Source organism: Bos javanicus, chromosome 7, assembly GCF_032452875.1.
Source record: "Bos javanicus breed banteng chromosome 7, ARS-OSU_banteng_1.0, whole genome shotgun sequence".
NCBI classification, from domain to species: domain Eukaryota; kingdom Metazoa; phylum Chordata; class Mammalia; order Artiodactyla; family Bovidae; genus Bos; species Bos javanicus.
Genome location: NC_083874.1, coordinates 35,885,792 through 35,911,820, shown reverse-complemented (window position 1 = coordinate 35,911,820; position 26,029 = coordinate 35,885,792).

Here is a 26,029-nt window from a genome sequence, read left to right as displayed (position 1 = left end):
TCTGAAATACTGATTCTGAAGGTAGAATTACAACTATGAAGGCAACAGGAGTGCCTCTTGAACATATTTCTAGACAAATTACCTCTGATAACCTGGAATCACTAGTGATCATGGCTCTCTTTTCATCAGATTTTTCTTTTTTTTGAGATACCAGAAATCGATGATTGATTCTTGATTGCCTGGGAAATAGGATGGAGACTAACCCTGGTTTTTAAACAGCGGTGTATCCTTTTAAAAATTTCTATGAAAATATGAAATCTGATCCATGTCTCTAGTTCCCATCCCAGTTTCCTAATGACTTTTCCCTGTGATGATTATGTGCTGTGAATGTCTGATTGAGGTCTTCCCCAGATGTGGCTGCATGAGTCACTGATTAAGGAATTCCTTTATAGATGTTTGGAGAGTGTATTGGGAGCTGGTGTAATGGAAGGTGTTTAGTTGTATGTGGCCTCAGTAAATCAGAGACTGCTATTTCCCATACAGGAAGCCTAATGAGCCAATGGTGACTGCAAACTAAAAAGCCAACAGGGTGTTGATCATCCCACACACAGCTATTAGGAAGAAGGCACACCAGCAGTAGATTATGCTGAGTAGGGCAACAGAACAGTCTATCTTACCATTTCCCTCCATTGCCCTAAAATCAAGTTTGGCATTTAAGAGGTCACAAAGCAGTTCTGTATCTGACTGTTGTCACATATTCAAAGCATTTAGACAGCTCTTATTTTATAAGCAGAAATAAGACATTTCATGTAAAGGATGTATCTAGCAGATAACAACCTGGAAAGGCCTCTAGACAGAGGAGAACAGAGCAAAGGCACAAAGAAGGAAACCTCTCATTTCCTCCATATTCTCACAGAAACCTCCTAAATCCCTTAGTAGCTACTTTCTGCTGCTTATGTGGGTCATGATAATGATGGGAGTGCTGTGAGGGTTAGTGGTTTAATTTTGTATTCCTCTTAGTATTTTGTATTTTGTATAGTATTTTGTAATACTAAGATGAGGTGCATCTTCTGTGTACAAATGCCCTTAGGAACACAGACACATAATCCTTCTCTCTTATATGGTTGTTCTGGAAGTTTTCACTTCTGGTATGAGAATACTAAGAGGAACTACTGAAATAGGAAAAGCAATGTGAAATTTAGGGGGAATTTCTTCTTGCTATATGCCAATGGCCTGAAACTCCAATACTCTTAGGGAGAGAGTGTTCCTGCTGATTGAACTGACTAAATTCATAAGCAAACTGTTGAGTGGGAGATCAGAGCAGACCCAAATAGGAGAGACAAAAGCTTAGCTCTGGTGATAATGTACTGCATGATTTTTAGAACAGAGAGTGAGATGTAAAAGTGAGGAGAAATACAAATATTTGAGGGGAAATGAAACCATTTCATTAAAAAAAAGCTGGGTTGAGCCCACATCGCTCATGCACGCTCTCTCTCTCTCTCCCCATCTCACTCTCAAGCCCAATAAGGGAGTGTTAGTCACATTTTTATACTTTCTCTCCCTGTCAAGAATCAAAACCATGGCTCTGAAAGAGACCTCGATGTCAAGATACTAGAAAAAAATGCAGAAATGATTCTTTTGCCAAATTGTGCATTCTTGTTCCAGGGTCACTAGTCCACTTAGAAATTCCCCATGAGAGCCATGGATTTGAAACTCAGTTTGTGGGAGCAAAGAAGTCTACCTTTCTTGATCCTCACTGTTCTGAGCTTATGGACAGTCATGAACTTTTCATTTTATGTGATATCATGGGTGAGAGAACTGCACATCTGCTTGGCTCACAATAAACTATGTAAAAAAAGTCTAAATATGTAACAGATGCACCAGAGGATTACATTCTGGGAGGAATTCACTTATACATTCAGACAATTCACACGTTCCTCCACAGTCACAATCCTATCCTGACAGTCATTATGGTGTAGATTGGGAAAGCTGGCATGTGTGTTCCTTGTGGAAATGAATACAATAGATTTTCCACATACTTGTTAGATATGCTCAGTAAAGCATACTGCACATGCATTTAAAATATGAGACAGTTTTATACATTTTATTGGAAATATAACCTAGTCAAATATTTCAAATGACAACAGTGGGCAGGTAGCATTCCATTTGCAAATCTTTCTAGAACATATCAGGGTCACCAAACCTGATGAAAAAAGTCAGAATGCTTTTGAAACCTACTTCCTCAAGGAAACTTCCCTCAACTAATTAAGGAGTGATATGTAATTTTGACAGTAACCTTTTTATACATTAAAAAAAAAATGTATAGCTCCATATGTAAAGTTCAAGACCCCTGCAATCAATGATGCTGAATCACAGTCATGGTTACTTTTGTGGGTTAATGCATGAGAAGGGCTACGAGAGAGACCTCTGGGGCTGGTAATCATCTTTATTGCAATCTAGGTGGTAGGTAGTTACATGAACACGCTTACTTTGTGACAGTACATTCAGCTGTACACGTAATATATATGCATTTCCCTGTTGTGTGGCATGCTTCAATAACACATTATTTAATACAATAATAATTGTGTGATTGCTTAAGAGAGTTCATAGGAAGGGTGCATCAGGGTAACTGGATTCCTGTGTTGTATTGTATCTGGCTTGAACTAACTTGTGAGAACCAGCAGCTAATTTTCAGGAATTTTGTGAGCTGGCTTTCAAACTCAGCTATTGTTTTTTGTTTGTTTGTTTGTTTAGCCACGCTATGTGGCTTGTGAGACCTTTGTTCCCCAACTAGGGATTGATCCTGGGCCACTGTAAAAACTAAAACCTAAATAAAGTATATTAAAATAAACATGATAATTACTCAAAATATATAGCTTGGTAATTATTTTACTATTATCTGTTCTCAAGCTTATTTCTATCTTTTGTAATTCTGCAGTGAAAATATTATATAATATTGTATTCCTAAGACTTTTGTTCAGTGACCTCAGATTATTATCTTGAACTGGCCATGGTATGAATATTTATACCACAAAGTCAGTAAACACTGTAAATCAAGACTTTCTTTACCCTGAAGGGCCAATCTTTATATATTTATAGCACAGAACTCCTAAATCCAGTTTCAACAATGATATTAAGGGTTAGATATTCATAATACATGTGGTTTACAAAGGACTAACTAATATCAGAATATAAAAAATCCCTACAGGAGTGTGAGAGTTAAAGAGAGGTTTGAAGATGGTGGAAGGGGCCTCACAGAGTATAGGTACCTCTCTCTAGAAGTTGGAAAAGGCAAAGAAACATTTCTTCCTGAAGCCTCCAGAAGGTTCACGGCCCTGCCAACACGTTGATTATAGCCCAGTGATAACCATTTTGTTCTTCTGACTTTCAAAATGAATTCAAGCCCTGAACCTTTGGAGTGGGAGCACCACCTCCAAGACCCTAGACTACCAGAGATCTAACCAGAGGGAGTATCAAAAAGTGAGAACTCAATCAAAATAAACCACTTGAATATAAAACCTGGCTTACCCAATGACCAGTAGCACCCTGTGCAGGACCCCTCATCTAAACAACAAACAAAGCAAACATACAAACCCAGTTATCAGGAGACAGGATTACCTACTCACTCAGCCTTGCCCATCAGAGGAAAAGCAAACAAAAACTCAGCACAAATCTAACCAGATATGAAGCTTACAAAAACCACTGAACTGACTTTAGGAGGGCAGAAATCAAAAGGAAGAAAGAATTCCACCTTGAAGACTGGGAAAAGGAGACCTCAAACACAAGTTAAAAAAAAATAATGAAAAAGTAGAGAAATACTACACAAATAAAGGAACAAATTAGAAACACACAAGTTGAAACAAATGAAGAGGAAATAGGCAAACTACCTAAAAAAGAATTCAGAATAATATACCAAAGGTGATCAAAACCTTAATGAGAAAATGCAAGAATCAATTAACAAAGACTTAGAAGAATTAAAGAATAAACATACAGAGAGAAACAACACAATACTGCAATTAAAAATACTCTGGAAGGAATCAATAACAGAATATCTGAAGCAGAAGAACCAATAAGTGAGCTAGAAGATAAATGGTGGAAATAACTGCTGAAGAGCAGAATAAAGTAGAAAAAATGAAAAGAACTGAGGATTGTCTCAGAGACCTCTGGGACAATATCAAAAGCACCAACATTCGAATTACAGGGGTCCCAGAAGAAGAAGAGAAAAAGAAAATGTATGAGAAAAATTTTAAAGAGATTATAGTTGAAAATTTCCCCAACATGGAAAAGGAAATAGTCATGTGGCACAAAGAGCCCCATACAGGGTAAACCCAATGAGAAACATGCCAAAACACACACTAATTAAATTAACAAATAGTAATCACAAAGAAAGAATATTAAAAGCAGCAAGAGAGAAGAAACAAGTAACATACAAAGGAAACCCCATACATTTAACAGCTGGCCTTTCAGCAGAAACTCTGAAGGTCAAAAGGGAATGGCAGGATATATTTAAAGTAATTAAAGGGAAAAATCTACAACCAAAACTATTATACCCAGCAAGGATCTCATTCAAAATTGACGGAGAAATAAAAAGCTTTTTAGATAAGCAAAAATTAAGAGAATTCAGTAGCACCAAACCAGCTTTACAACAAATGTTAAAGGGGCTTATATAGTCAAGAAACACAAGAGAAGGAAAAAGATCTACAAAATCAACTCCAAACAATTAAGACAATGGCAATAAGGACATACATATATCAATAATTATTGTAAATGTATTAAATGCTCCAGCTAAAAGACACAGACTGGCTGAATGGATATAAAAGCAAGACCCATATATGCTGTCTACAAAAAATCCACTTCAGACCTAAAGACACATATAGACTGAAAGTGAGAGGATGAAAAATATATCCCATGCAAATGGGAAGCAAAAGAAAGCTGGAGTAGCAATCCTCATATCAGACAAACAGACCTTAAAATAAAGAAGATTACAAGGGATAAGGAAGGACACTACAGAATGACCAGGAGATCAGTCCTAGAGGAAGACGTAACAAATGTAAATATCTATGCACCCAACATAGGAGCACCTCAATACATAAGACAAACACTAACAGACATAAAAGGAGAAATTGACAGTAACACCATAATAATAGGAGATGTTAACATCCCACTCACACCAATGGACAGATCATCAAAACAAAAAATTAATAAGGAACCACAAGTCTTAAACAATATATTAGATGAGGTGATCTCATTGATATCTTCAGGACATTCCATCCAAATGCGGAAGAATACACCTTCTTCTCAAGTGCACATGGAACATTCTCCAGGATAGACCACATCTTGGGTCATGAATCAAACCTCAGTAAATTTAAGAAAATTGAAATTGTATCCAGGATCTTCTCTGACCACAACACCATGAGACTAGATATCAATTTCAAGGAAAAAAAAAAAACTATAAGAAATATAGACACATGGAGATTAAACAATATGTTTCTAAATAATCAACAGGTTACTGAAGAAATCCAAAGGAAAATAAAAAAAATTCTAGAAACAAATGACAATGAAAACATGATAACTCGGAACCTATGGGATGTGGCAAAAGCAGTTCTAAAAGGGAAGTTTATAGCAATACAATCCTATCTCAAGAAACAAGAAAAACATCAAATAGACAACCTAACTTTACACCTAAAACAACTGGAAAAAGAAGAAGAAGAACAACAAAAACCCAAAAACCCAGAATTCGTAGAAGGAAAAAAATCATAAAGATCCAAGCAGAAATAAATGAAAAAGAAATGAAAGCAACAATAGTAAAAATTAATACAACTAAAAGCTGGTCCTCAGAAAGATAAACAAAATTGGCAAACCTTTTTCCAGACTCTTCAAGAGAAAAAGAGAGAAGAATCAAATCAACAAAATTAGAAATGAAAAAGGAGAGGTTACAACAGACAATGGAGAAATACAAAGGATTATAAGAGACTATTATGAACAACTATATGGCAATAAAATGGATAACCTGGAAGAAATGGGCAGATTCTTAGAAAAATTAATCTTCAAAGATGGAACCAGGAAGAAATAGAAATTATGAACAACTCAATTACAAGCCCTGAAATTGAAGCTGTGGTCAAAAATTTCCCAAAAAACAGAAGCCCAGGACCAGATGGCTTAACAGGAGAAATCTATCAAACAATTAGAGAAGAGCTAATGCCTATCCATCTAAAACTCTTTCAAAAAATTGCAGAGGAAAGAACACTTCCAAATTCATTCTACAAGGCCACCATCACCCTGATACCAAAACCAGACAAAGACAACACAAAAAAAGAAAAACTACAGGCCAATATCACTGATGAAGATAGACACAAAAATCGTCAACAAAATTTTAGTAAACATAATTCAGCAACAGATCACAAAGCTCATACACCATGATCAAGTTGGGTTTATTCCACGGGTGCAAGGATTCTTCAATATATGAAAATCAGTCGATGTGAAACACCATATTAACAAATTGAAAGATAAAAACCATATGATAATTGCAATAGATGCAGAAAAAGCCTTTGGAAAAAATTCAGCATCCATTTATTATTAAAACTCTTCAAAAATGGACATGGAAGGAACCTACCTCAACATAGCAAAAGGCAGATAAGATAAACCTACAGTACACATCATTCTCATTGGTGAAAAACTGAAAGCATTCCCACTAAGATCAGGAACAAGACAAGGGTGTCCACTTTCACCACTATTATTCAACATAGTTCTGGAAGTCCTAGCTTCAGCAATCAGAGAAGAAAAAGAAATAAAAGGAATCCAGATTGGAAAAGAAGAAATAAAGCTCTCATTGTTTGCAGATGAGATGATTCTGCACATAGAGTACCCTAAAGATAGTATCAGGAAAATACCAGAGCTAATCAGTGAATTTAGAAAAGTTGCAGGATACAAAATCAATACACAGAAATCACTTGCATTTCTATATACTAACAATGAAAATTCAGAAAGAGAAATTAAGGAATCAATCCCATTCACCATTGCAGCAAAAGGATTAAATATCTAGGAATACACTTACCTAAGGAGACAAAAGAATTGTACACAAAAAATTCTAAGACACTAATGAAAGAAATGAAATATGACATAAACAGATGGAGAGATATTCCATATTCTTGGGTAGGAAGAATCAATATTGTGAAAATGACTACACCAAACACAATCTACAGATTCAATGCAACCCCTATCAAATTACTAATGACATTTTTCACAGAACTAGAACAAACAACTTCACGATTCACATGGGACACGAAAGACCCCGAATAGCCAAAGCAGTCTGAGAAAGAATGGAGCTGGAGGAATCAACATTTCTAACTTCAGATTATACTACAGAGCTACAGTCATCAAGACAGTATGGCACTGGCACAAAAACAGAAATATAAACCAATGGAACAAGATAGAAAGCCCAGAAATAAACCCATCTACCTATGGGTACTTTACTTCTGACAAAGGAGGCAAGACTATACAACGGGGCAAAGACAGCCTCTTTAATAAATGATGCTTGGAAAACTGGACAGCTACATGTAAAAGAATGAAATTAGAACACTTCCTAACATCATACACAAAGATAAACTCAAAGTGGTTTAAACACCTACATGTAAGACCAGAAACTATAAAACTCTTAGAGGAAAGCATAGGCAGAACACTTGATGACATAAATCAAAGCAAAATCCTCTATGACCCACCTCCTAGAGTAATGGAAACAAAAACAAAAGTAAGCAATTGGGACCTGATTAAACTTAAAAGCTTTTGCACAGCAAAGGAAACACTAAGCAAGGTGAAAAGACAGCCCTCAGAATGGGAGAAAATAATAGCCAATGAAACAACTGACAAAGGATTAATTTCCAAAATATATGAGCAGCTAATACAATTCAATACCAGAAAAACAAACAACCCAAATTAAAAAGTGGAGAAAAGACCTAAACAGACATTTCTCCAAATAAGACATACAGATGGCCAACAAACACATGAAAAGATGCTCAACATTGCTCATTATTCAGTTCAGTCACTCAGTCATGTCCGACTCTTAGCAACCCCATAGACTGCAGCATACTAGGCCTCCCTGTCCATCACCAACTCCTGGAGTTTACTCAAACTCATGTGCATTGAGTTGGTGATGCCATCCAACCAACTCATCCTCTGTTGTCCCCTTCTCCTCCCGCTTTCAATCTTTCCTAGCATCAGGGTCTTTTCAAATGAGTCAGTTCTTTGCATCAGGTGGCGAAAGTATTGGAATTTCATCTTCAATATCAGTCCTTCCAATGAATATTCAGGACTGATTTCCTTTAGGATGGACTGGTTTGATTTCCTTGCAGTCCAACGGACTCTCAAGAGTCTTCTCCCATACCACAGTTCAAAACCATCAGTTCTTCAGTGCTCAGCTTTCTTTATAATCCAACTCTCACATCCATACAAGACTACTGGAAAAGCCATAGCTTTGACTAGATGGACCTTTATTGGCAAATCATGTCTCTGCTTTTTACTATGCAGTCTAGGTTGGCCATAGCTTTTCTTCCAAGGAGCAAGTGTCTTTTAATTTCATGACTGCAGTCACCATCTGCAGTGATTTTGGAGCCCCCCAATATAAAGTCTGCCACTGTTTCCCCATCTATTTGCCATGAAGTGATGGGAACAGATGCCGTGATTTTAGTTTCTGAATGTTGAGCTTTAAGCCAGCTTTTCACTCTCTTCTTTCACTTTATTCAAGAGGCTCTTTAGTTCTTCTTCACTTTCTGTCATAAGGGTGGTGTCATCTGCATATCTGAGGTTATTAATATTTCTCTCGGCAATCTTGATTCCAGCTTGTGCTTCTTACAGCCCAGCGTTTCTCATGATGTACTCTGCATATAAGTTAAATAAGCAGGATGACAATATACAACCTTGAGAAATGCAAATTAAAACTACAATGAGATATCACCTCACACTAGTCAGAATGGCTATCGTCAAAATTCTACAAACAATAAATGCTGGAGAGGGTGTGGACATAAGGGAACACTCGTGCACTGTTGGTGGGAATGTAAATTGATATAGCCCCTATGGAAGATGATATGGAGATTCCCTAAAAAACTAGGAATAAAGCTACCATGTGACCCAGCAATCCCACTCCTAGGCATATTCCCTGATGAAACCAAAAGTGAAAAAATACACATATCCCATTTTTCATTGCAACACTATTTACAATAGCTAGAACATGGAAGCAACCTAGATGTCCATCAACAGATGAATGGATATAGAAGTTGTGGTACATATACACAATGGAATATTACTCATCCATAAAAAGGAACACCTTTGAGTCAGTTCTGATGAGATGGTTGAACCTAGAATTTATTATACAGAGTGGAGTAAGTCAGAAAGAGAAAGAGAAAGATAAATACTGTATTCTAACACATATATACAGAATCTAGAAAAATGTTACTGAATAGTTTACTTACAGGGCAGCAGTGGAGAAACAGGCATAGAGAATAGACTTGTGGACATGGGAGAGGGGAGGAGAGGGTGGAATGTATGGAAAGAGTAACATGAAAACTTAATTACCATATGTAAAATAGATAGCCAATGGGAATTTGTATAAGTATACCTATGGTTGATCCATGTTGAGGTTTGACAGAAAACCAAAATTCTATAAAGCAATTATTCTTCAATAAAAAATAAACAAATTAAAAAATCCTTACAAATAAATAGGGAAAAATAGAAAATGAGATAATTAGGAAAATAGATGATTTGAACATTATAAAAGGGGGTTTGTGTGAACATATGAAATGTATTCTCCTTCAGTAGCCATTAGAAATGTGAATTAAATTAATGACTTACAAATATAAATCCATCAGAGGAGCTAAAATGGATGAATCCAAATGTCAGTGAGGATGCAGAACATTTGGAACTTTTAAAATCTGCTAGGAGAAACAAAAGTTTGTACCAACATTTTGAAAAACTATGTGGCAGTATTTAATGAAACTGAGCATATGGGGAGGGAGATGGGAGGGAAGTTCAAAAGGGAGGGGATATATGTATACCTATGGCTGATTCATGTTGAGGTTTGACAGAAAAGAGCAAAATTCTGTAAAGTAATTATACTTCAATAAAAAATTAATTTAAAAAAATTGAGCATATGAATACCCTACATATTACCTTCCTAAGTATATATTGAACCAAACTGCTTACATATATTCATCTCAGGATGGTCACAGAGCTAGTCATAGTAATCAGAAACTGAAAAACACAACAAATATCCATTAACAGTAGAAAGGAGTAAAATATAATTGCATATTACATAACAATGAAAAAGGTTGAACCATAACTACATACTAATCATAGATGCATCTTCCAAAAATAAAGTTGAGCAAAAGCAGCTTGGCACATAAGTGTACACAGAAGACCATTACAATTACAGTAAATTAGTGTAAGTCACTTTAAATTGGTGTAAATTAAATTAGGGTAAGAAGTTAGAGGGCATGATTTTTGTTGTTCAGTAACTCAACTTGTGTCTGATTCTGTGACCCCATGGACTGCAGCATGCCAGGCCTCTGTCCATCACCAACTTCCAGAGTCCACCCAAACCCACGTCTGTTGAGTTGGTGATGCCATCCAACCATGTCATCCTCTGTCATCCCCTTCCCCTCCTGCCCTCAATCTTTCCCAGCATCAGGGTCTTTTCAAATGAGTCAGCTCTTCACATCAGGTGGCCAAAGTACTGTTCAGCTTCAGCATGAGTCCTTCCAAAGAACACCCAGGACTGATTTCCTTTAGGATGGACTAGTTGGATCTCCTTGCAGTTCAAGGGACACTTAAGAGTTTTCTCCAACACCACAGTTCAAAAGCATCAATTCTTTGGCACTCAGCTTTCTTTATAGTCCAACTCTCACATCCATACATGACCACTGGACAAACCAGTCTTGACTAGACGGACATTTGTTGGCAAAGTAATGTCTCTGCTTTTTAATATGCTGTTTAGGTTGGTCATAACTTTCCTTCCAAGGAGTAAGCATCTTTTTATTTAATAACTGCAATCACTGTCTGCAGTGATTTTGGAGCCCAGAAAAATAAAGTCAGCCATTGTTTCCACTGTTTCCCCATCTATTTACCATGAAGTGATGGGACTGGATGCCATGATCTTAGTTTTCTGAATGTTGAGATTTAAGCCAACTTTTTCACTCTCCTCTTTCACTTTCATCAAGAGGCTCTTTAGTTCTTCACTTTCTGCCATAAGGGTGATGTCATCTGCATATCTGAGGTTATTGATATTTCTCCCAGCAATCTTGATTCCAGCTTGTTTCCTCCAGGCAGCATTTTCATGATGTACTCTGCATGTAAGTGAAATAAGCAGGGTGACAATATACAGCCTTGGTGCACTCCTTTTCCTATTTGAAACCAGTCTGTTGTTCCATGTCCAGTTCTAACTGTTGCTTCCTGACCTGCATACAGGTTTCTAAAACAGACCCCACCCCACTCCTCAAGGTGTGTGACTTTTTCTGGCTCAAGCCTGCAAACTGTGTGTGAGCACTGGTCCCTGTGTTTCATTATTAGAATGCAAAGGATTAACTATACTAGTTGGCATAATGATATAGCTGAATGCTTGCAAAGATTTCATAATAAATAAGGTTGTGTTTATAAAGAGGAAAATAATAACCAGAGTATTTTGACTGTTTTTAATATTTAACATTGCAATATGAGAACCACATAAGGGCATGACTATGTGAATGATTGTTGCAGACTAATAACATGTGACTTAAGTGATACTGGTAACTTTATTACCATAACCAGCAATATCTTGAGTGAAAAGATTTTTTAAATGGCAGGTAGCTCTTGGGAAATCTCTCAACAGAACAAATTTTAATCTTCTGTTTGAATTATCCAGAATGTGCATTTATGGAAAATTCAATATATATTTAAAAAAATCTTTCTGTTTATATGCAAAGCAGAGTTAGGTTTGAGTTTTGTAAAAATTATTAATAGATTGTTTTTTCTATGGTAATCTCTAGGGAAACTTTCAAATCACAGAATACACAAGTCATTTCTTTATTCTGTAAGATTGTCTTAATATTGCAGGCTGTCTAGACACTATCCTAGAACATCACCCATTAACTAAAATACCAACAATGACTCGTGATTCTCAAACATTTTGACAACCTAAACACATTTCCAAATTTCTAAAAACCTGTAGAATAATTAGCAATAGGGTTATTAAAATTCTCTTTAAAATGGAATGAACATGGATACTTGAGTTAGAGAGATCTGGTTTTAATCCCTTATCCTATTCCTCATTGCTTGTGTGGACTTGATAATGTTAACTCATGGTCTTCTTTTTCTCTTTGGCAAAAGATAAATAATTTTGCAACCTTGTTTTTAGGATTGATGCAGCTACTGGGCACAAAATAGTTGCTCAACAGAAGTTATTTTATTTATCTTTATCTTCTCTTCCTGTTTGTTTCTTTATATTGCTATAGTTACCCATTCCAGCCTCTTTATTTCCTCAAAGACTTTACCAAGGGAGGGTTTCCTTGGTGGCTCAGATGGTAAAGAATTTGCCTGTAATACAGAAGACTCAGGTTTGATCCCTGAGTTAGAAAGATCCCCTGGAGAAGTATACCATTCTAGTATACTTGCCTAGAGAATCCCACGGACAGAGGAGCCTGGTTGGCTACTGTCCATGGGGTTGCAATGAGTCAGACACACATAAATCAAACTGGACTACAATCCAGTGTAGGGGACTTTGGCAACCACATGGAAAAATATGAAAGGATGAAACTGATGATATTTAATTTTTTAAAAGCAGATAGTTGAAGGAGTCAATTTGGTCACTACAATAAGTATATTTTAACTCTTTCTTTAGTTCTTAAAAATTTTAAGTAAACTAAAACTTCACCTATGTTAATCTAAATTTTACACTGTACTTGAATCAAAGGTCCAGACCATGTAAATATCATTTCTTCACAAGACATAGATGATACCAATACAGCAAAAAATTTCAAATTAACAATCCCAAGAAAAATGGCTGAGATATATAGCCACACATAACCTGCAGTGGTTACATTAAGCTGCTTTAAAGTGTGTGTAAATGGTGAAATAGGAAAGGGGCATTTAAGCCAATTTTCTTTTGCTAACAATTTACAGATTTCAAAGGGAAAAATCACAAGTATTGTTGTTGTTCAGTTGCTAAGTTGTGTCCAATTCTTTTGACCCTACAAACTGCAGCATGCCAGACTTCCCTGTCCTTCACTATCTCCCAGAATTTGCTCAAACTCATGTCCATTGATTCAGTGATGCCATCCAGCCATCTCATTTCCTTTAGGATTGACTGGTTTGATCTCCTTGCTGTTTTGGCCACAGCAATCAGAGCAGAAAAAGAAATGAAAGGAATCCAAATTGGAAAAGTAGAAGTAAAACTCTCACTGTTTGCAGATGACATGATCCTCTACATAGAAAACCCTAAAGACTGCACCAGAAAATTACTAGAACTAATCAATGAATATAGTTAAGTTGCAGGATATAAAATCAACACACAGAAATCCCTTGCATTCCTATACACTAATAATGAGAAAATAGAAAGAGAAATTAAGGAAACAATTCCATTCACCATTGCAACGAAAAGTATAAAATATTTAGGAATATATCTACCTAAAGAAACTAAAGACCTATATATAGAAAACTATAAAACACTGGTGAAAGAAATCAAAGAGGACACTAATAGATGGAGAAATATACCATGTTCATGGATTGGAAGAATTAATATGGTGAAAATGAGTATACTACCCAAAGCAATTTATAGATTCAATGCAATCCCTATCAAGCTACCAACGGTATTCTTCACAGAGCTAGAACAAATAATTTCACAATTTATATGGAAATACAAGGGACTCTCAAGAGTCTTCTTCAGCACCACAATTCCAAAGTATCAATTCTTGGGCACTCGGCCTAATTTATGGCCCAATTCTTTACTGGGAAAACCATAACTTTGACTATATGGATCTTTGTAGGCAAAGTGATGTTTCTGCTTTTCAATATGCTGTACGGTCTCTAGGTTGGTCATAGCTTTCCTTCCAAGCAGCAAGCTTCTTGTAATTTCATGGCTGCAGTCACTGACCACGTGATTTTGGAGCCCCCCAAAATAAAATCTGTCGCTGATTCCAATATACACATTCTAATAGAATTTACATTACCAAATCAGTAATCTGACACTGATTCATAAGTATAATAATGACAGATTTTCCCCCAGTAGTTGATTAGGCAATTCTGATTGCTTACCTAAAATTTACTTCAGATTGTTCTTAGTAAGTTTTTCCATATTCTCAAGTGGTAAAAATGTCTTTTATTTCCAGTAGTTGGGATAGATATGTATGTCTTTAACATGGATGTCTGCATGCATTAGAAAGTTAGAAGAATGTGAGTATAATGTACTTACCCAAAAGTTACCATCAAACACAACATCTGTTGCCATAGGTATCAGCAGTATATACATCAAAAATTTTACTTCATCTGTTTCCTCCATCACTTTTAACTTCAGCAAGGTGCTCTATCAATAAGTATATTCCTAGAATCAAAATATAACAAATATATGAAATATATGTGGATACATATATATATGTATATATATATGTCTGGTGGTGGTTTAGTCACTAAGTCATGTCTGACTCTTGCAACCCCATGGACTATAGCCTGCCAGGCTCCTCTGTCCGTGGGATTCTCCAGGCAAGAATACTGGAGTGGGTTGCCATTTCCTTCTCCAGGGCATCTTCCTTATCTAGGAATTGAACCTGGGTCTCCTGCATTGCAGGGAGATTCTTTACCGACTGAGCTATGAGGGAAGATCCATATATATGTCTAGGTGTGTGTATATATGTGTGTGTGTGCACTAAATGCAACCGAGCTTCAAAAGATATTACATTTCTAAGGACAATGATATTAGTACAATCAAAATAATCTTTAAACATTTATATATTGAATACATTTAACATATTGTTTCTCAGTAACTCACATGCTCTCAATTTTGTCTCGTGTTGTAATAAAATCCTACCTTTATAATTAAGCAGCAGGCTTGATGCATTTATGGCTTGTTTTGTGTGACATACACAAATCAGTGTTTAAATCATGTTCAATATATAAGAGATATTCATACAATGAAAGGTATTACAAACTAAGTCTTACTGGAGACACAACAGATTTATGCTCTCTACAAATAAATTTTAAAAAGATAAGTAAAATTTTTATAGGAAAAAAAAGTATTATTTAAAAGATATAAAAATATGTCCTAAATTAAAGAAAAGCCATAGTATTTTCATTGGTGAGAAAATTCACCAGCTTGAAGTTATCATTATTCCAGTCAAAGCTCCAGCAAGTGTTTATAGAAGTTGACAAATTGATGATAGAACTTTACATAGAAGTATAAATGTAAAAAAATAGCCAAGAATATATTAAAAACAAACAAGGGAGAATTGATTTCCAGATATCAACTCTTTTTATAAAGCTGGATAATTAAAGTTGTGACATACTGAAAGAGAAAAGATGAATGGATCAGTGGTACAGAGAATTCAAAAATGTATACTTGTGTATCATGAAATCATGGAATAAAGCGGTGGTGGTTGACAGTTCTTTTCTTTTGTAACTTGACACATGTTGTGTACATCCTTCTGGGATTCGTGGTTTCAGATGAGAATTCTGTCATCCAAATTATCAATCTTCTATAAGCAATGCAAAGTGTTTTGGTTTTGTTTTGTTTTCTATTTTAGCAAAAGCAGAATGAGTTGATTAGATGAATTTCTCAGTTTGAATAGTTTTCAGAAGCATAGTATTTACATGAAAAGAAAATCTACTGTGGAACGATATACACATTCTAATAGAATTTACATGATACTTTTAAAATAGTCTAATAAATTGACTGTACTTATCTGTGGGCCCAAAATTATCAAAACAGTATAGAAGTTTTCATACCTAATTTTTGTTGTGCATGCCTCTCAAGGGGTGAGAGAGAATGGCACAGAGGAAAGGAGAAAAAACAGTGACATTATCTCTCACAATGCATTTCTTCTCTAAAATCAGATTTTGTGAAAATATAATGAGATATTCTTTTAGTCTGCACATAACACACATGAGTTTTTTTAGATAACTTTTTTTAATGTCTAAAAAGTAGAAGCTGCCATTAGTAAGAACCCTCATTTCAAACTGTTCTACTGGTGGTAATTTTGATAATATAATAAAAATTTTGAATTTAATACCACATATAAAATCTGCTAGAGAGAAATTGGAGAGGTTCACTGGATATATTTAGGAAAGTTGTGGTGCCAACAATGCAGGAGCTGGGACATGGACCCAATTACAGGTCACTTTATTGGTTAAAATATGGAGATTCTGACCGAGGGCTGTAATTAGGCTTAGCTCTCCCTGAACTATAATTCTGTCTTAGGTGTCTCGAGGAGGTACGCCTAGAATCAAATGGGGAAATCTAATATAGTAAGTCATTTTTTCTCTTACTATAAATTACGGAATTGACCTTCAAATATGTTATTTCTCCACATAAAGTATAGTAGGTGGTATTCTCTAAAAATTATATTCTGTGAAGCAATAAATTATAGGGCTCCTAAAACTACTACCCATCATAATTTTTTAAAACATAAAACTCTCTTCACTAATGCAACTGTAGTTACCCAAAGTTAAGATATATATTTAGGTGTTGAAAAATTTATCTGAATGCCTCTATGCCAGACTATAGCATTCATAGACCTTTGGGAAAGTGTTGACATTTTGATTTAGGCATATAAAAGTTTCTCTTTATTAGGTATTTCTAATAAAGTAAAGGGAAAAAAAATAACTTCCTGGAAGATAAAGTTACATTTTTGAGGATTCTAGTTGTAAATCTCAACAACGTTTACCTTGTAAATCTATGATGCATATGAAATTTCATTTGTCAAGTGGGGAAGGCTTTAATACCCTCACAGCAAATGTATGATGGTCTGTATAGATCAGATAGAAAGTTTGGTTTTGTAAAGGAATCCTTCCTCTTAACCTGTCATATTAACTGAATGTCAGGGACTTCTGAGTTCCCAGCTAAGCTTTTTCATGTTTTATCAGAAAAATCAGAGAAAGATACTGCAAGGGAAAGAAACATTCCGTATAAGGTGATGCTAGTGGTTGATGGTTTAGTCGCTAAGGGATGGACGCTGCAGGTTAACTGGTAGTAGGGAGACAGGATTCAAGGCCAGTGAAGTAGACCTGGGGATGAGCCTGAATAATCAGTGACATTGGATAAGGAAGGAAGAGAGTGAGAGAGTTTCTACAGGAGTTGGAGATTGTTGATTATATTAGTTTTCTATTGATACTGTAACAAATTACCACACACTTAGTGAATTAACGTACACTTACTATCTTATGGTTCTGGAGATCAAAGCCTGGAAGAATTTTACTGGGCTGAACACAAAGTGACAGAGGGCTCTGTTTTGTTTTGTTTTTCTCTGGAGACTCTAAGGGAGCATCTATTTTCTGCTTTCTCCAGTTTCTAGAGGACTCCTGCATCCATTGGTCCATGACCCCTTCCTCCATCATCAAAGCCAGCTACATAGCATCTTCAAAATCCTCTCTGACCTCCGCTTTATGACTCACTTCTGCTATTTAAAGACCCTTTGAGTACACTGCACCCACCAGGATAAACCACAATAATCTTACCTCAAAAAATTTTGCATAAATCACATCTTCAAGCTCTTTATTGCTGTGCATGGTAACAGTTTCACAGGTTCCAAAGATTAGGATGTGAACACTTTGGGGGGCCATTATTCTGTGCCCCACAATGATGCATTTTAGACTGATGTTCACATATTTGTCATGGAAGTATGGATAATTTGTGATGCTGTTCTCTGACACAAAGAATAAAAGGAAAGAATATTGATGGAAGAGCAAATTAGCCTATTCGTGGACTCAAATTTTGAATTTGAGATAACTCAATGTGGGACATCATATGGTTAACCTGTAGAGAATTGACCATATGTATTAAAAGAAGAGGGAATTAGAAGAGGGAATCTGGCCAAATACATTGATTTCAGAGCCATCACTATTTAAATGGATGGTTGCAATGCTCCTTCAGGCCATTAAGGAGTAACTGATTCTGAACCACTTCTCCTTCTGTAAACAGCTGTAAAACATGGCAATAAAGAAGGCAGTGGTTGGAGGGCATTGGGCAAATATTGAAAAAGTATTTGAATTTTGCCATTTAATAAAATGGAGAAGGCAATGGCAACTCACGGTGGTACTCTTGCCTGGAAAATCCCATGGACGAAGGGGCCTGGTGGGCTGCAGTCCATGGAGTCACTAGGAGTCGGACACGACTGAGCGACTTCACTTTCACTTTTCACTTTCATGCATTGGAGAAGGCAATGGCAACCCACTCCAGTGTTCTTGCCTGGAGAATCCCAGGGACAAGGGAGCCTGGTGGGCTGCTGTCTCCGGGGTTGCACAGAGTCGAACACGACTGAAGCGACTTAGCAGCAGCAGCATTTAATAAAATGCATTAATTTTGATATATAAGCAAGTTAGTGAGCACTTAGTAAGGTGAACAGAAAGAAAAGCACATTTTTTAAAAATTTTATTTTATTTAACTTTACAATATTGTATTGGGTTTGCCATATATCAAAATGAATCTGCCACAGGTATACATGTGTTCCCCATCCTGAACCCTCCTCCCTCCTCCCTCCTCGTACCATCCCTCTGGGTCATCCCAGTGCACCAGCCCCAAGAATCCAGTATCGTGCATCGAACGAAAAGCACATCTAGATACAACTCAGAATGGTGTGAAGAACTATTGTTAAAGCTTTTGCATCTGTTATGTATTTTTATCCTGACAAAACATAGGGATTCAAATCAGAGAGAATACCTATTATTTACTTTGAAAGCTTCTTAGGATAGGTTCCCCATACCCCAACTCCACATGAAGTGGTACACTGAGGGCAGATATCACCTGTACGTATGGAGGTGTCCATGACACAAGATAGGAGCTTAAAGATACAAATTTGAGGCTTATATGTTTGACACAACAGCTAATTCTCTTCTTTCTGGAAAGGCAGAATGAACTCACAAGAGTTAAGCAATTCCTGCTAGTGGAGAAGTGGGGAAGCTTCCTAGGTTCAATACACTTTGGAATGCAAACAAATGGCTAAAGGGGATGTAAGCATGTGAATGTCTCCGGAGACCTCTCTTACTTAGAAATAGCTGCCAAGGATTGTTTGCCTTTCACGGATCCTTTAACCCAGGTTGCCAGTAGATTTTTCTTCTGAAAGCCCTGATCATGTCAAAATATGAAAGGACCATTTGTTTCCCAAAAAGTTTATACCAATACATTTAATAAATAAATCAAAATTGGCAAATTTCTTAAGAATTACATTTAAAATTTACACACACAAATAAAAATTTGAATAGGCCTATGTGAAGTGAAAGTTGCTCAGTCGTGTCCAACTCTTTGCGACCCCATGGACTGTCCATGGAATTCTCCAGCTTAGAACAGTGGAGTGGGTAGCCTTTCCCTTCTCCAGGGGATTTTCCCAACCCAGGGATCAAACCCAGGTCTCCCCCATTGCAGGTGGATTCTTTACCAGCTGAGCCACCAGGGAAGCCAAAGAATACTGGAGTGGATAGCTTATCCCTTCTCCAGAAGAATAAGCCTATACTTAAATTTATAGTCATAATCGTTTTTACAGATTAATGGTTTAAGTGATGTATTCTTCTAGCATTTAAGATATATATGCCCTTACATAAACTCAGAATAAAGGACAAGAAACAATTTCTGAATTTTTCACTGGTATAACCTAACACCAAAACAAGGTAAAGAGATGATAAAAAACAAAAGTTATAGGTAAATATCTTTTTGAATATAGATATAAAAGCCTCCTGAAAATATCAGCAAATTTAAATAAGGACCATATGAAAAGAAAAAAGAAATGAAAACTATTACAAGTAAGCATGTATCCCAAATACAATTCAAAAATCAATCAGTGAAATTTATATAAAACAAAGATACAATTCATGTTATCATCTTAATAGATGCAGGAAAAAAACAACTTGGTAAAATTCACATCCATTTATGATGAGAAGACTCACAGTTAGAAGAGAACTTTCTAAACTTGATAAAAGATATTATTGTTATTCAGTCCCTAAGTTGCATGCTAGGCTTCCCTGTCCTTCACTATCTCCCAGAGTTTGCTCAGACTCATGTCCACTGAGTTGATGATGCCATCCATCCATCTGTTGCATCCTCTGTCACCCCTTCTCCTCCTGCCTTCAATATTTCCCAGCATCATGGTCTTTTCCAATGAGTCCACTCTTCACATCAGGTGGCCAAAGTATTTGAGCTTCAGCATCAGTCCTTCCAATGAATATTCAGGGTTGATTTTCTTTAAGCTTGACTGGTTTTATCTCCTTGCACTCCAAATTGATTCTCAAGAGTCTTCTTCAGCTCCACAGTTCGAAAGCATCCGTTCTTTGGCACTCAGCCTTCTTTATAGTTCAACTCACATATCTGTACATGACTACTGGAAAAACCATAGCTTTGACTATATGGACCTTTGTTGTCAAAGTGATGCCTTTGCTTTTCAATTCCCTGTCTAGATTTGTCATAGCTTTTCTTCCAAAGGAACAAGCATCTTTTACTTTCATGGCTGCAATCACTGTCTGCAGTGATTCTGGAGCCCAGGAAAATAAAATCTGTCACTGTTTCCACTCCCCCCCAGCCCATCTATTTGCTGTGATGTGATGGGACTGAATGCTATGATCTTAGTTTTTTGAATATTTTTTAAAGACAGCTTTTTCTCTCTTCTCTTTCACGTTCATCAAGAAGCTGTTTAGTTTCTCTTTGCTTTCTGCCATTAGGGTGGTATCATCTGCATATCTGAGGTTGTTGATATTTCTCCTTGCAATTTTGATAAAAGATGTGTGTGTGTGTGTGTGTGTGTGTGTGTGTGTATACATCTTTCATTATGCTTAATGGTGAAATGTTAAGAACTTTCTCCCTAAAACTTGGAATAAGACAATGCTCACTTTTACCATTTGGTTTTAATATTGTTCTTGCAGTAACATTTTTATTTCTAAATCTGGAATTATTTCCTCATTGCACCTGGAACCAATTGCCACAAATTTATCTGCTTAAAATAATAAAATATTATCTTCTACAGATTTGAAAGTCTGAAATCTAAAATCAAGGTGTCATAGGGCTGTATTGTTTTCTGGATACTTCAGAGGCTCTTTAGTCTTTTTCCATTTTCTAAGGACTGCCTGTATTCCTTAGCTTATGGTTCTTTCTTCCATTTTAAGACTGCATCACTTCCACCTCTGCTTCTGTCCCTGTATATTCTTTTCCTATCCTTGTTCCTTCCAGTTCCCTATTATGAAGACTCTTGTTTTTTGTATTGGGCCCCCTGGATAATCCAGGATGATCTACACATCTCAAAATCTTTACTTATATTTAGAATATCATTTACCGTGTAGATAATATATTTGCAGGTCACAGGAATTAGAATTTAAACATCTTGGCAAGGGGAGCCATCATCCATCCAAGCACAATAAACAACATATATGACAATCCTATATCTAGTATTATGCTATGGAAAAATATTGAACATTTTTACCCTAAAATTGGGAATAAGGTAAAGATGTCCAGCTGACTCTCCCAAAGTGATGAGACATACACCTTAGGTGGAAACTCAGGTATCAGGTAGAATTCATGGTATTTTTGTGACCCAACTACAGAAGTCACTGAGTCACTGCTTCTGTGTTCTATTGCTTATGCCAGCCCTAGATTAAAGGGGAGAAACTCTCTCTTAACAGGAGGAGTAGTAAAATTTTGTGGCTGTCTTTAATCTATCACACTGTCCTCTCTCCTCAAGTTGATAGTATTAGCACAGTTTCAACCAAAATCACAGAAAGATTTTTGGGTTTTTTTTTGGTAGAAATCATAAGATTGATTTTAAAGCTTCAGTTAGAAGTGCAAAGAACTTAGAATAGCCAGATAGATTTGAAAAATAAAAACATATTTGGAGGACACACACACGCTTTATTTCAGTACTTAAATGAAAACTACATTTCAAGGCAATATAATATTGGTATAAATACAGAGAATCAAAATATGAGCTCACATATATATGGCCAGTTGATTTTCAAAAGGGTACTACCATGCTGGAGGGAAATGGTGTTCTAACAACTAGTGCTATGAAAACTAGATTGTTTTATTATTTTTTTGAGTTTTTGAAAATGTACTTAGCAGAGATGATTTCAGGAGGTTTTTAAAAAATTAATTATTATAAGAGTACAGTTGATTTACAATGTTGTATTAGTTTCTGTTCTAAAGCAAAGTACATTAGTTATACATGTATCTACTCTTTTAAGAATCTTTTCCCATATAGATCACTACAGAGTATTGTGTAGAGTTCCCTGTGCTGTACATTAGGTTATTACTAGTTATCTACTTTATGTATGCTGCTGCTGCTGCTAAGTCGCTTCAGTCATGTCCAACTCTGTGCGACCCCATAGACGGCAGCTCTCCAGGCTCCCCCATCCCTGTGGATTCTCCAGGCAAGAACACTGGAGTGGGTTGCCATTTCCTTCTCCAATGCATGAAAGTGGAAAGTGAAAAGTGAAAGTGAAGTCGCTCAGTCGTGTCGGACTCCATAGGACCCCATGGACTGCAGCCCACCAGGCCCCTCTGTCCATGGGATTTTCCAGGCAAGAGTACTGGAGTGGGGTGCCATTGCCTTCTCCGACTTTATGTATAGTAGTGAGTATATGTGAATCCCAGTTTCCCAATTTATCCCCCACCTCCCACCCCCTTGATAACCATAAGTTGATTTTTTGTTTTGTTTTGTAAATGAGTTAGTTTATAAAACTAGATATTTTTTTGAAAAAAAAAAAAAAGAACGATGAAATCACTTGAAATGAAACATAAGACATTTATCATGAATCTAAATTGAATTCAATAAGTATAAAGCTTCTAGAAGGAAATATAGAAGATAGCTTCACAACCTAGAGACAGATAGAGATTGTTGGTATGACACAAAAAGCATTAAACTTAAAAGAAAAAGTGGTAAGTGTGACTCATCAAAACTTAAGATTTTTACTACCAAAAGACTTTAAGAAAATGAAATGTAAGCCATGTACAGCAAGACAATATTTGTAAGGCATGTTTTGACAAATTATCTATTTCTAGAATTCAATCAGTAATAATAAGAAAAATAACACAATCAAAATCAACTGGTGCAATATTTGATTTGACATTTCATAAAAAATGACTTATAAATGGCCAATAAATACATGAAATTATCTCCAGCACAATGTTCAGTTGGGATATGCAAATTAAAACTACATTGAGAACCTACTTCACAGACATTAAAATAGTAAAATTTAAAAAATATCAGTGAGGCCATTAATGAGTAACTGCTAGAGGAGATTTAAAATGTAAACACTTAGGGAAACTTTTTGGTTGTTTCTTATAAATATATAGTTACCATTTGATGCAGTGATTCCCCTCATAGGAACTTACCCCCAAAGAAATATCAACTTATATCCACCAAAAGACTTGTATATAAATGTACACAACATTTTATTAATAATTAAAATATTAGAAATAGCTGAACAGTCTTGTGGACACAGCAGGGGAAGAAGGAGGTGAGAAGAACTGAGAAGAGTATCATTGAAACATATACATTATCACATGTGAAATAGACAGCTAGTGGAAAGTTACTATAAACATAGGGAGCTCAGCCAGATGTTCTGTGATTACTTAGAGGGATAGGATTGGGAAGGGGTTTTGGGAGGGGGAGGTTCAAGAAGGAAGTAATATATGTATGCTGCTGCTGCTGCTAAGTCGCTTCAGTTGTGTCCGACTCTGTGCGACCCCATAGATGGCAGCCCACCAGGCTCCCCATCCCTGGAATTCTCCAGTCAAGAACAGTGGAGTGGGTTGCCATTTCCTTCTCCAATACATGAAAGTGAAAAGTGAAAGTGAAGTCACTCATTCATGTCTGACTCTTTGCCACCCCATGGACTGCAGCCTACCAGGCTCCTCCGTCCATGGGATATTCCAGGCAAGAGTACTGGAGTGGGTTGCCATTGCCTTCTCCTATGGCTGATTCACATTGTTGTAAGGCAAAACCAATGCAACATTGTAAAGTGTTTATCCTCCAATCAAAAATAAATTAAAAACAGCAACAATAAAAAAGGCATAGATGAGATGTCCATCAACATGAGAATGAATAAACTGTGTATATTCTTACAATTAACCTATAGATATAATACTGAGTGAATCAAAAAAAGAATGCCGAATAAAAATATGCCTTACACAAAAGGTACTCACTATATTATTTCATTTATGCAAAGTGTTAGAATAGATAAGATGAATTAAATTAGTGTTGGTTTCTGGAAATGGGTGGAGGCTAAGAATGACTTGATAGGGCTTGAGGGAAATGCTTAGGGCTATAGAAATGTTCTATAATAAAAGGGGTTTGGGTTGCACAGATTTATGCATCTATAAAAACTCAGGAAATGAATATTTATTTTCATATACCTCATTGTATGTAAATTTTATTTGAAAAACTCTTTATGAATACTAAACTCTCATTAATGATGTACAGGCTGAAATATTTGGGGAAAAGTAAACTGATATCTGCAATATACTTTGATGTCTGCAGTTTACTTTGTTTAGAAAAAAGGGATGATACATGAATAAATATGTCGCAAAATAAGTATAATAAAATGTTAATAGTAGAATGTAGGTGGTGTGTGTATGAGAATTCACTGCCCAATTCTTTCAACGAGGGTGTATATTTGAAATTTTTCACAATAAAATTAGACAAAAAATATACAAAGGGTACTCTAAATGCACATTGCTTGCATGTCAAAATATTATATGTTTGATAGAATTCATTCCTTTTTGCAACATATTCTGCAGCCATTCAGTGAACCTCCCTGAGAAAAGAGGATTTATTCCCAACCTGTTATATCCACATGTGGCTTTTTGACTCATAAGTATAAGTGTGAATATCTTTCTTAAGCTGGTGGCTTGAAAACCATAACATGATTTGCCTTTTGTTTTTGTCCTTCTGCTGTAAACCTAGAGATCATAGACTTCTCCGTGAGCCTGACACTTGTTTGATGATGTGGGGCAGAGCTGTCATTTGTCCAAAATGTGCATACATGAGAGAAGACAAAAAAACATATTCCTTTGGAGCCCCCGAGATGCTATTTGTTGTCACATCATCATCTAGTATAGTATATTCTGCTGTTTGACAAGAGGAGGGATTAGGAAATAGAAGACTGATAAATAGTAGATGGGTAGGTATGTTGATAGGTAGGTAAGTAGGTATATAGGTAGATTTAATGTTCTTTCACATTAAGTAACTAGAAGATTTTAGGGAAATGTTTAAGTATCCATGAAACATTAGCTTTGAAGTTCTCATGTCCCATCAGACAGCCAACATTAATAACATGAGAGAGTATCTTAGAGTTTAAATCTGCTACTCCTGAGTAAGCCAAGAGTAGTCAAAATATCTTCAGGAGTACAGTGCACTTTGAGTGGAGAGCATGCCTTTATCTCTTCATCTCTACAACACATAGCCACTCATGTGTTGCAGATATTCTTTAAGAAACTATGTTTGGTTTGATGATTATGTTAGCAGTTATATTAAAGGATGGGAGCTGGGGGTGCTAAATTTCTCTGATGCTAAATCAAACTACAAACAAAATGGAAACCAGTTAGAGTAAACAGGACAATTTATCACATAAGAATGCCTTACTCTATGCCAAAAGTCCTTCCCTAAATCTATATTGTTTTAACTTTGATCTCTTGCCATTGAATTCTTTGGCAAATTTCATGTTTTCACCATGAATAGCATACCATGAATATTGTCTGACCCAATAATATTTGCATTCATCCGGTCTTTTAGGGCGGCATGTTTATATCCTCCAATATGATGACCTTCAAAGAGAGAGAAAGAGGAAAAAGAGAAAATTTCTAAACTATATAGCACTCCTAATTCTAAAATCATAATTTCAGGGAGCATCTGGCATATTAAAAAGTTCAAACAAACGATACTGC